The sequence below is a fragment of the Arachis ipaensis genome, chromosome B6 (assembly GCF_059453495.1).
Source record: "Arachis ipaensis isolate K30076 ecotype BB chromosome B6, ASM5945349v1, whole genome shotgun sequence".
Lineage (NCBI taxonomy): Eukaryota > Viridiplantae > Streptophyta > Magnoliopsida > Fabales > Fabaceae > Arachis > Arachis ipaensis.
The window spans coordinates 9,131,848-9,144,361 of record NC_142441.1 but is presented as its reverse complement, the minus strand read 5'-3'; positions in this window follow the sequence as shown (position 1 = coordinate 9,144,361).

The following is a 12,514-nucleotide window of genomic DNA, read 5'->3' as shown; positions in this document are numbered from 1 at the left end:
CCATGAACACCATAATTGCCACCAACTATCCATATGGGCACTGGTGTCATAAAGTGTGAATGAGTTTTATTATGGAGTCTTGTGTTGTAATTTATTTCAGATACTTCAAGTGAGACATAGTCTCAAATACTTGCGTACATGCCATGCCGTGTTTCAATTTTAAATACACAATAACATTGTAATATGGAAGTTGCACTCGTTGTTCTTTGATTCTATCTAATTGTAGTAGCCAATAGGGGAGTGTGTCGATTTAGTGTAAGATCTTGGCTAAGATCTTTGTGTGTTGGGTAAAATGAATAACGTATCTCTATAATTTGTAGCATACTACAATAATTACTCCAATTACGCTGGCTTGTTGTTAAGTTCATTGTTGGCAGTGCTTTCCATCTATAGATTTTGGGTGTGTTTGGATTCACGTTAGGGAAGAGAAGTCCGTTTGAGTGTCTTTAACGTCCCATTTTATATTTGATAACTTTGTGAAATCCTGACAGAATTGTTTTCATCTTTAAACATATGTGAAGCAAAAAATTCTAACTTCTGCGTTTACGTTGGGAAAGTTGATTACAGTTGAGAAATTAGATTAGAAATTCATTCATTTTCTATCAACTCTACCCTTCATCTTCTTCTATAAAAAGTATGCAAGTAACCATATAATTTTTACAGTAATTGTTTGCATATGTCCTTGGTTCCATTTTTTTTCATCAAAATCTTTTAAATTTGTTTCAATCACATTAAGGTAAATATTTTAATTTTTTATTATTTTTAATATTCTCTTTTATATTTTGATTTTTCTGTTTTTTATTGTATTTTTTTATTTATATGATAAATATTTTTATATTATTTTTTAGTTCTAATGTTATATTTTTATTATATTTTTTTATTCATATGACAACTATTGTTAATATAAATTCTTATTTTTATTAATTGTTATGATATTTTTATTATTTTTTGTTTATATCAATTCTTTTTTTATTCTTTATTATACTATATTTATGTTGTATATAAATTTTTTTATTTTTTATTTGGTCTTATTCAATAAATTTTATTTACTTATTATAATTTTTTTGTTCATATGATATATGTTGTTGATTGTAATTATTATATATTACGTTTGTATAAGAAAATTTTTGTTTTTTTATTGTACTTCTTATTGTACTTTATTTTCGTTTTTATTATATACTAATTACAAGTAACAAAAGAGTCATAAATAATAAAAAATTATAATCCAAAATGATACTAAATTAAAGAATACTAACAGTACTAAAAAAATTATAGAACATTTTTTTTGTTCGATATTATAAAATATATAATACTCTTTTTCATATTTTTATTTTTTATTGTATTTATTTTATTTATATGATAAATATTTTTTATATTTTTTTAGTGTTTTGCTTTTTCATGTAGATTATTATTTTTTATTGTTTTTTAGTTTATCTAAAAAATTTTTATTATATGAAATTTTTTATGTATTTTATTAGTGTTTTATCTTTTAATTTGATATTTATTAGTATTTTTATGTATTAAAATATATTTTGTCAATTTTTATATGTTATTTTAATTTAGTAAGTAAATATTAATTTTATTATAAAATAATATCTCTTAATAAGATCTATTCAAATATAAAGTAAAATAATAGGATAATATAAAATATTATTTAAATTGATGTCTCTTTTAGTAATTTTTCATCTAAAAGTGATTTTAAGTAACATAATCCAAACAGCATTTATTTTACTATAATCCATTTTGATATAAAAATTGCCAAATATAAATCACGTTAACACAAACTTATTTTTCATCAAAATCAAGTTTGCAAAATCAATTTTATTCAAATTCCCATTTGTAAACTGAAATCCAAACACACACTTTGGGGTTAAGTATTTTTTTCGTTTCTAGGGTCAATGGTTAAAATCAAAATCGTCAATCATCCTCAATATTTAAAACGCTTTAAAATCATCATTCTCTCCATCAACGAATTTTTTCTAACAAATTTGCCTCTCGAGTCTTTAACACTTAACTCTATTACATTCCTGCAAAACTCATTCACTCTCTCATTTATTATTGGTTATAGAAAAGTATTTTTGGGATTTTTGTGATAAGAGACAAGTAATGTAAATAACAAGGAAATAAAATAACAACTAAAAAAAATCCTAGCAAGGATTGAGAATTGGAATTTCTATCCTCATTATCATTATCAATTGTGATGGTAATTGCCTTTGCTTTCACTTAGTTAACCTCTAACAATGAAGGAAAATCAAGTGAACAAAATCAACTTAAGTTCACAAGTCCTAATCAAAGATTAGATTTAGTGAAGCCTAAGCCAACTAGCAATTTTCAATCACCAATCAACAAAAGAATTTTGATAACTCAAGGGTCTCTAATTGATCAATCCAAGTTAAGAACATAAAAATCTAATTTAAAATCCAACCAAGCATTTTATCAAACACTTGGAAGGCATAAAATAAAATCAGAGAAAACTAACAAGACATAGAAAAATCTAAGACATGAGGAAACAATAACAACAAAGTAAATGAAGCAATTATAAACATAAAAACATAAATTGCATTAATATGGATTAAAGGAAACAGGAGAGTTCATAAACTAAATTGGTAATATAAAGAAATCAATGATAGAAGTAGACAAACCGAAGTACTAGAACAAATAAAAGTAGAAGAAAACTAAATAAAAGTAAGGTAGAAATTTAAATTTGAGAAAAGTTAAACCTAAAAACCCTAAAACCTAGAGAGAGGAGAGAACCTCTCTCTTTAGAAAACTACATCTAAACATAATAATTGTGAATGAAAGTATGAATGATTGATTTCCCCCTTCCAGCTTCACTCTGCAGCCTCTAATCAGTATTTTCGGGCCTGAAACTGGGTCCAAAGCAGCCCAGAAATCGCCTCCAGCGTTTTCTGTTAAATGCAGCACGTGATGCTTTGTCACGCGTACGTGTCAGTCACCCGCACGCGTCGCTGGTCTTTTTCACTATCCACGCGTAGGCGCCAGCCACGCGTGCGCGTCGTATGTCTGCTGCACGTACAAGTCACGCGTACGCATCATCCATGCCTACGCGTCGATGCCAGCTTCTCAAAACTTCAATTTCTTTTGTTCCTTCCACTTTTGCATGCTTCTTTTCCATCCTCTAAGTCATTCCTGCCCTATAAACGCTGAAAACACTTAACACACATATCACGACATCGAATGGTAATAAGAGAAGATTAAAATTAGCGAATTTAAGGCCAAAGAAGTACGTTTTCAATCATAGTACAAAATTAGGAAGGAAAATGTAAAACATGCAAATTCTATAAATAAGTGTGAGAATAGTTGATAAAATTCACTCAATTTAATACAAAATAAACCGCAAAATAGTGGTTTATCAATCTCCCCACACTTAAACATTAGCATGTCCTCATGCTAAGCTCAAGAGAAATTATAAGAGAGTGAAGAGGGATGGTAGAATTTAAGAAATGTAACCTATGTATAGGAATGCAACTAAATACAAAATGCTTCTACCTACTTGGTTAAAAGTAAACAAATTCTCCACGAACAAATATAAATTGGATTTCACTAATTCAAATCATAAAATGAAGTACATATAGACTTGCAAGAAGAAAGTTCATGAAAGCCGGGAACAAAGAATCGAGCATCGAACCCTCACCAGAAGTGTCTACACTCTAATCACTCAAGTGTTTAAGGTTCTATTTTCTCAATTCTCTACTAACCTTGTTTTTCAAGACTTGCTCTTCTTCTACCAATAAAAAAAAAATTAATGCACAAATACACATGTCAAGAGGTCTTTTAAGGGTTGTAATGGGGTTAGGGTCAAGGTAGGATTGTATTTGGTCAAGTGGACTAAAATCTGAATCCTTGATTAACCTAAGCTCTCCACCTAACTTAAGACAATCTATATAATCAGAATATAAATTCTAACTACCCATTAACCATATTTACCACATATTCATGCATCCCAATTTTGCGTACAGTACATATGCATTGCTATCACCATTTACTTTGGGGCATTTTGTCCCCTTTGTATTATTTGCTCTCTTTTTTTTTCTTTTTCTCTTTTTTTTCTTTTTATTTTTTTTTTTGTTTTTCTCAATACATATGATTAAAGTATTGAATGCATAAACATATCCTCAATATTTTTTTCACATTTTCATAAAAATACACAACACTCAATTCTCAAACTAAATATTTTCAAACCCAATTTCCCCACACTTAAATCATGAGCACTCTCACTAGTCTAAGCTAACCAAGAATTCAAATGAAAGACATTATTATTTTCTGCTTAGAGTTAATGATGTGCTAAAGTAAAGAATAAATGGGGTTAAAAGGCTCAACATTGGTTTGCAAAGGATAATGAAAAGGGATAAGGCCATATGGGTATGTAAGCTATAGTGAAACAAAGGCCTCAATCATATAAGTGCATGAATACATCAAACAATGGAAATATAAAATCAAGCAAGACAACGATCACACTTTTAGTGAGAACAACACACACTAAAATAAAATATTAGTTGATAAAATGCAACCGATCAAATAGGTTCAAAATCTCATTGGTTTTGTGTGTTCGAGCTCTAAACCATGTTCCAAAATAAATTTCTTCAAGCAAGTTCAAAAAATTTTAATTCAAATTAGTGAAATGCTATAGAAACTTTCTTGAAAAAGAAAATATTACTTCAACCAAGTAGTAGCTAAATGCAAGCAGCTAACTGACCATGCAATCTATCATGCAATACAACAACTCAGTAACAAAGAGAACTAACCATTGGTGTTGAAAAGAAAGTAACTAACCCACGGATGTCGGTATCGACCTCCCCATACTTAAAGATTGCACCGTCCTCGATGCATGCAAACATATGCAAGTGGACAGGTGGCTACAACTGATGCTTTTCTTGAACGGATTGTGCAGATGAACTTGTCTGTTGTCCTATTTAGAAGCTCTTCCTTTTCCTTCTTGGTGGCCATCCTGAAAGAAGAGAAAAAAGAAGAAAAATAACCCAAACAAAGATATGAAAAGAAATAAAATATAGGTGGGCGAATGCCAAGTAATAATGAGGTTCTCAACTACATGGTAGCTACAACATGTGAGTGAGAAAACAATAGAAGCGAAGGGCATTTCAAGTAAATAGCAGACAAGTTAAGAAGCGCCCAAAACAATGCAAGACATAGTCAACAGTTAAGTAAGAAAATTCAACACCACTGAAAAAAAATAGCAAATTTAGAAAAAGACATGAAAACAAGTACAAAATTAAAATGCAATGAATAAAAGTATGCAAATGCAATAAACAAAAGAGAATAAAAGAGAATAAGGATGAGAAGTTAAAGAAATGAAGAAGAAGAAAGTAATAAGGGAAGAAGAAAATGAAGAAGAAAGGAGAGAGGAAAGAATAAGAAAGGAGAGAAGAAAGATGAAGAATGGAAAACAGGACGCGACGCGTAAGCGTCGCCCACGCGTACGCGTGGGTAGCAGATTGAGGAGGTGACGTGTACGCGTAAGTCAAGCGTACGCGTGGATGTGAAATGTGCTCCTCGCACAACACTTGCACAGTGGCAGCCCAACTCTCTGTTTGCAGAATCGGAGAATCAAAATTGTGAGTCGACGCGCACGCATCGTCGACGCCTACGCGTGGATGGTAAAAAGCGCAAATGACACGTACGCGTGGGGTTGGCGATGCGCCTGGCACCCCACTACCGCGGTCTTGGCACAACTCTCTGTCCAGGCCGCGCTGCCGCACCGTTCCAGCACGGTTTGGGCGCGAACCATATTTGGGCATCGACGCGTACGCGTGACAACCCCCCCCCCCTTTTTTTTTGAGAAACTAACAAGCTATAAAGGTAATGCCAACCATTATTAAACAAGTAAAACCATAACTTAAACTAAATAAACCTAACTAAAAAAATGCAACTTATTACCAATATAAATAAATGATAAAATAGGAAGAATTTACCATGGTGGGGTGTCTCCCACCTAGCACTTTTAGTTAAAGTCCTTAAGTTGGACATTTGGTGAGCTCCTTGTCATGGTGGCTTGTGCTTGAACTCTTCTTGAAACTTCCACCAACGCTTGGACTTCCAATAAGCTCCAATATTTCCAAGTAAATTCACCAAGCCTTAATGAAGTTCTCCACAAGTTTTGAGCTCCCAAAGTCGATCCTCTTGTATGCCGAGATCCCAAATCTTGTTTCTACACCCGTCTTGAAGTTGATCATCATTGTTCCAACCGGGTGGCACGCAATCTGAATTCTCAATGAAGTACCAAACTCTTCTCTTGGATCCAACCAAATTATCACCAGTCCAGCCCTTGCATCTAGCTCTTGAAATCTTAACCTTGATGAGCCTTGATTTGCAACTCCAACCACTAAACATCCTTCTCTTACGCTTCATTTCACAAAGCCTCCTAAGTTGGCCATCCGTTTCAAGAAAACCATACTCAAGTGGGACATTAAAGCGAATAGAGATAAGTTTTACCCACAATGAAGGAGTAGACGGCAACCTAGGTAGAGAAGTCTCCAACGATCTTGACAAAGCATATTCAACTCCCGTCCAACCTTTCCGAAGGACTTCCACCTTTTGAAAAGATTCTTCACTTTCAAGCTTTTTCTCACCGAGTTCATCCAACTCTTCTCCATTACTCACATCATAACTATGAGGTTGAGAGAAATCTACCTCAATGTTGCTTTCAATTTCATCGGGAGAGGGCTTTTCTAACTCAAGGATTTCACTTGTGGGTGCAAATTCTTTACTAGGATGGCTTGATTCATGATCATCATCACCAAGGGAACTCGCCTCTTGATCTACTCCGTCCAATTCTTCATAGGGAATATGCCTTGGAGGTTCTGCACTAGCCTCCTCAACATCAATTTCAAGCTTCTTGGAGGAATACTCTACAACTGTCGATTCCCATGGAGGTTAAGCATCTCCTAAGTCTTCAACCACTTCTTCCTCTTCATCAATTACGGCTTCCTCCAATTGTTCCAATACAAAGCCACATTCCTCACTTTTCACCGGAGTTTCTAGTCTCTCCGTCATGCTACACTTCTTATTAGATTCTCCACATGTAGCCATGGGAGTGCCTTGAGTGTTGACGTGCAGTGAAGCTAAATTATCTACTACCTCGATCAAGGTAGCTATGAACTCTAGTGTCGTCCGCTGCATCTCTCTTTGCTCTTGAAGAAGAACTCCAAGAGTGTCATCCATTGAAGATTGGAGTGGATATGAGGGTTCATTGCTTGGAAGGAAAGGTTCATGATAGAAGGGTGGTTCATCATGATATGGATGTGGTGGTTCAACACTCTCCATCTTTTCCACTTGTTGCACAACACACTTCAGTCCCTGGTTCTCAAGTTGAGATTCGTTAGCCATGAGAGCTTCGTGTGCTTTTCGGCTTCCTCTCTCTCTATTTGATGGATGGTTGCTTGAAGTTGATCCATTGCTTCCTTAAAATGACCCTGTGGCTCTTGTTCCACTTGACTAACATAATTAGGATCATATTGTGGTTGAAAGCTTGCATGCATTGGAGGGGGTGTATATTGAGGTGGTGGTTCTTGGGGGTAATTGTGTTAGAATGTGGGTGGTTCTATGTATGATTTATATAGTTCATGTGGTGGTTGGTATGGTGGATATGAGTTAGGGTTATAAGGAAGTGTTTGATTGTAGGTTGCTTGTAAGTATGGTGGTTCAAAGCTATGTTGATGAGGGGGTTTAGAGGCATATGGTGGGGCTTGTTGGTAACTACAAGGGGGTCCACCATAGCTATTGGATTGATATGCATATTGGAATGGCTCTTACTCATAGTACATTGGAGGGGCTTGTTGCCAAGAGGGTTGATCAAATCCTTGTGGCTCCTCCCATCTTTGATTCTCCCATCCTTGATGCAAGCCTTCATTGTAATCTCCACTTCCTACAACATAATTGTAGCCGCACTCATAGCCAAAGGGGAGAGAATTCATAATGAAAGGAGAAAATAAAAACAAAAACTAATAAGAAATAATGAAAATAAACTCCTAAAACTAAAAACAACTAACAAAGAAACAAAAGACAAACATATTCACAAAAAAAAACACAATAACCAATAATAAGGCACACATTTGCAATTCCCTGGCAACGGCGCCAAAAACTTGACGGAGGAAAAATGTTGGTAAAGATTTTTCACAAAAATTATCGCGTTGCAAGTATAGTTATAAACTGACAATTAAACCTTAATCAACATTTAAATTGTTTGTCACTTAAGCAAACTCAATAAAATTAACCGAAGTATTTAAACCTCGGGTCGTCTCTCAATGAATTGTAGGGAAGTGTAGTTTATTATTGGTTATAGAAAAGTATTTTTGGGGTTTTTGTGATAAGAGACAAGTAATGTAAATAACAAGGAAATAAAATAACAACTAAGAAAAATCCTAGCAAGGATTGAGAATTGGAATTTCTATCCTCATTATCATTATCAATTGTGATGGTAATTGCCTTTTGCTTTCACTTAGTTAACCTCTAACAATGAAAGAAAGTCAAGTGAACAAAATCAACTTAAGTTCACAAGTCCTAATCAAAGATTAGATTTAGTGAAGCCTAAGCCAACTAGCAATTTTCAATCACCAATCAACAAAAGAATTTTGATAACTCAAGGGTCTCTAATTGATTAATCCAAGTTAAGAATATAAAAATCTAATTTAAAATCCAACCAAGTATTTTATCAAATACTTGAAAGGCATAAAATAAAAGCAGAGAAAACTAACAAGACATAGAAAAATCTAAGACTAACAATTGCAAGAGGAAACAATAACAACAAAGTAAAGGAAGCAATCATAAACATAAAAATATAAATTGCATTAATATGAATTAAAGGAAACAGAAGAGTTCATAAACTAAATTGGCAACATAAAGAAATCAATGATAGAAGTAGACAAACTAAAGTACTAGAACAAATAAAAGTAGAAGAAAACTAAATAAAAGCAAGGTAGAAATCTGAATTTGAGAAAAGCTAAACCTAAAAACCCTAAAACCTAAAGAGAGGAGAGAACCTCTCTCTTTAAAAAACTACATCTAAACCTAATAATTGTGAATTAAAGTATGAATGATTGATTCTCCCCTTCCAGATTCACTCTTGAGCCTCTAATAAGTATTTTCGCGCCTGAAACTGGGTCCAAAGCAGCCGAGAAATCGTCCCCAGTATTTTCTGTTAAATGCAGCACGTGACGCTCTGTCACGCGTACGCGTCAGTCACGCGCATGCGTCGCTGGTCTTTTTCATTGTCCACTCGTGCGTGTCGTATGTCTGCTGCACAAGTCACGTGTACGCGTCATCCATGCGTATGCGTCAATGCCAACTTCTCAAAACTTTAATTTCTTGTGTTCCTTCCACTTTTGCATGCTTCCTTTCCATCCTCTAAGTCATTCCTGCCCTATAAACGCTGAAAACACTTAACACACATATCACGACATCGAATGGTAATAGGAAAAGATTAAGATTAGAAAATTTAAGGTCAAAGAAACACGTTTTCAATCATAGGACAAACTTAGGAAGGAAAATATAAAACATGCAAATTCTATAAATAAGTGTGAGAATAGTTGATAAAATCTACTCAATTCAATACAAAATAAACCGCAAAATTGTCGTTTATCAATCTCCTCACACTTAAACATTAGCATGTCCTCATGCTAAGCTCAAAAGAAACTTTAAGAGAGTGAAGAGGGATGGTAGAATTTAAGAAATGTAACCTATGTATAGGAATGCAACTAAATGCAAAATGCTTCTGCCTACTTGGTTAAAAGTAAATAAATTCTCCACGAACAAATATGAACTGGATTTCACTAATTCAAATCATAAGATGAAGTACAGATAGACTTGCAAAAAGAAAGCTCATGAAAGCCGAGAACAAAGAATCGAGCATCGAACCCTCACCGGAAGTGTCTACACTCTAACACTCAAGTGTTTAAGGTTCTATTTTTTCAATTCTCTACTAACTTTACTTTTTAAAGCTTGCTCTTCTTCTACCAATAAAAAAAATTTAATGCACAAATACACATATCAAGAGGTCTTTTAAGGGTTGTAATGGCGTTAGGGTCAAGGTAGGATTGTATTTGGTCAAGTGGACTAAAATCTGAATCCTTGATTAACCTAAGCTCTCCACCTAACTTAAGACAATCCATATAATCAGAATATAAAGTCTAACTACCCATTAACCATGTTTACCACATATTCATGCATCCCAATTTTACGTACAGTACATATGCATTGCTATCACCATTTACTTTGGGGCATTTTGTCCCCTTTGTATTATTTGCTCTCTTTTTTTTTCTTTTTATTTTTTTCTTTTGTTTTTCTCAATGCATATGATTAAGGTACTGAATGCATAAACATATCCTCAATATTTTTTTCACATTTTCATAAAAATACACAACACCCAATTCTCAAACCAAATGTTTCCAAACCCAATTTCCTTACACTTAAATCATGAGCACTCTCACTAGTCTAAGCTAACCAAGGATTCAAATGAAGGACATTATTGTTTTCCGCTTAGAGTTAATGATGTGCTAAAGTAAAGAACAAATGGGGTTAAAAGGCTCAACGTTGGTTTGCAAAGGATAATGAAAAAGGGATAAGGCCATATGGGTATGTAAGTGATAAACCCCATTTGGAGGGTTTATCTTGTGTTGAATTTAGAGGATTTTATAACCTTTTAACCCACATTTATCCAATGAAATAGCATGGTTTTATAACTACTCCTTTAATTGTGCTTAAGTGTGAAAACATGCTTTTAGGTCTTAAAGTAGCTAAATTCAATTCACCTTGATTCCATTAGATGCCTTGATATGTTTGTTAAGTGATTTCAGATTTAGGAGGCAAAGATTGGATCAAGGAAATAAAGAAAAAGCATGTATAAATGGAGAACTCATGAAGAAATGAAGGAATCGCAAAAGCTGTCAAGCCGACCTCTTCGCACTAAATCGACCATAACTTGAGCTACAGAGATTCAAATGATGCGGTTTTAGTTGCGTTGGAAAGCTAACATCCGGGGTTTCGAAATGATATAAGATTTGCCATAGTTTCTACACGTATGGTGACACGTACGCGCACTGTATGCGCACACGTCGTTGCTGCCATATGATCCACTTAAAGCAATACGTGGCCAGCGAATTCTAAAGCCTTGTGGGCCCAATCCAACTCATTTCTGATACTATTTAAGCCAAGGATTTAAGGGTAATTACCATAATTTCACACATTAGTTTAGTTTAGTTTAATTTTAGGACGGAAAGTTAGTTTTAGAGAGAGAAGCTTTCACTTCTCTCTAGGATTAGGATTAGGATTAGGTTTAGTTCTTAGATCTAGGTTTTGATTCATGCTCTCTACTTCTTCTTCTTCTCAATTATTTGTTGTTGCATTTATGATTCCTCTATTCTTTTGTTGTAATTTCCTTTATGTTGTTTCTATGCTTTATTATAGATCTACTTTTGTTCCTTCTATTCTCTTTCAATTCAATTAGAGGTAATTCATAATAATTGCGTTTCTTTTGATTATTGTTATTGATTTCTTACAATAATTGTTGTTAGATTTTATTGTTGTTATCCATTTACTATGCTTTTCTTTAGTGCCTTCCAAGTGTTTGATGAAATGCTTGGTTGGATTTTAGTGTAGATTTTGTTCCTCTTGGCCTAGGTGGAGTAATTAGTGATGCTTGAGTTATCTAATTCCTTTGTTGATTGACAATTAGAAGTTGCTAATTGATTTGGATATCACTAAAGCTAGTCTTTCCCTTGGGAGTTGGCTAGGACTTGTGGAATCAAGTTGATTTATCCACTTGACTTTCCTCCATGGTCAGAGGTTAACTAAGTGGTAGCAATGGACAATTTGTGGTCACAATTGAGGAGGATAACTAGGATGGGACTTCTAGTTCTCATATCTAGCCAAGAGCTTTGTTAGTTGTTAGTTTATTTTCTTTGCCATTTATATTTCTTGTCTAAAATATCAAAACCCCAAACATACTCCATAACCAATAACAAGAACACTTTGTTGCAATTCCTAGGGAGAACGACCTGAGGTTCAATACTTCGGTTTATAGATTTTAGGGGTTTGTACTTGTGACAAACAAATTTTTGTATGAAAGGACTATTGTTGGTTTAGAAACTATACTTGCAACGAGCTTTCATTTGTGAATTCTAAACCACACAAAAGTCCATTCGTCAAAATGGCGTCGTTGCCGGAGAATTGCTATGGTGTTATGTTATTGGTTAGTGTATATATGTGAATATTGTGAATAGCTTTATTTTTGGATTGCTTGTTATTTTTTTTTTGCTAGTTTAGGACTTTGTTTCATTATTTCTTATTAGCTTTTGTCTTTATTTTCTCTTTCCACTATGAATTCTCACTTTGGCTATGAGTTTGGTTCTCATTATGTTGTAGAAAATGTGGACTTTAATGAGGATATGTATCAAGAATGGGACAATCAAAGGTGGGAGGAGCCATATGCATATGATCAATCCTCTTGGCAACAACCTCCACCAATACACTATGAACAAGA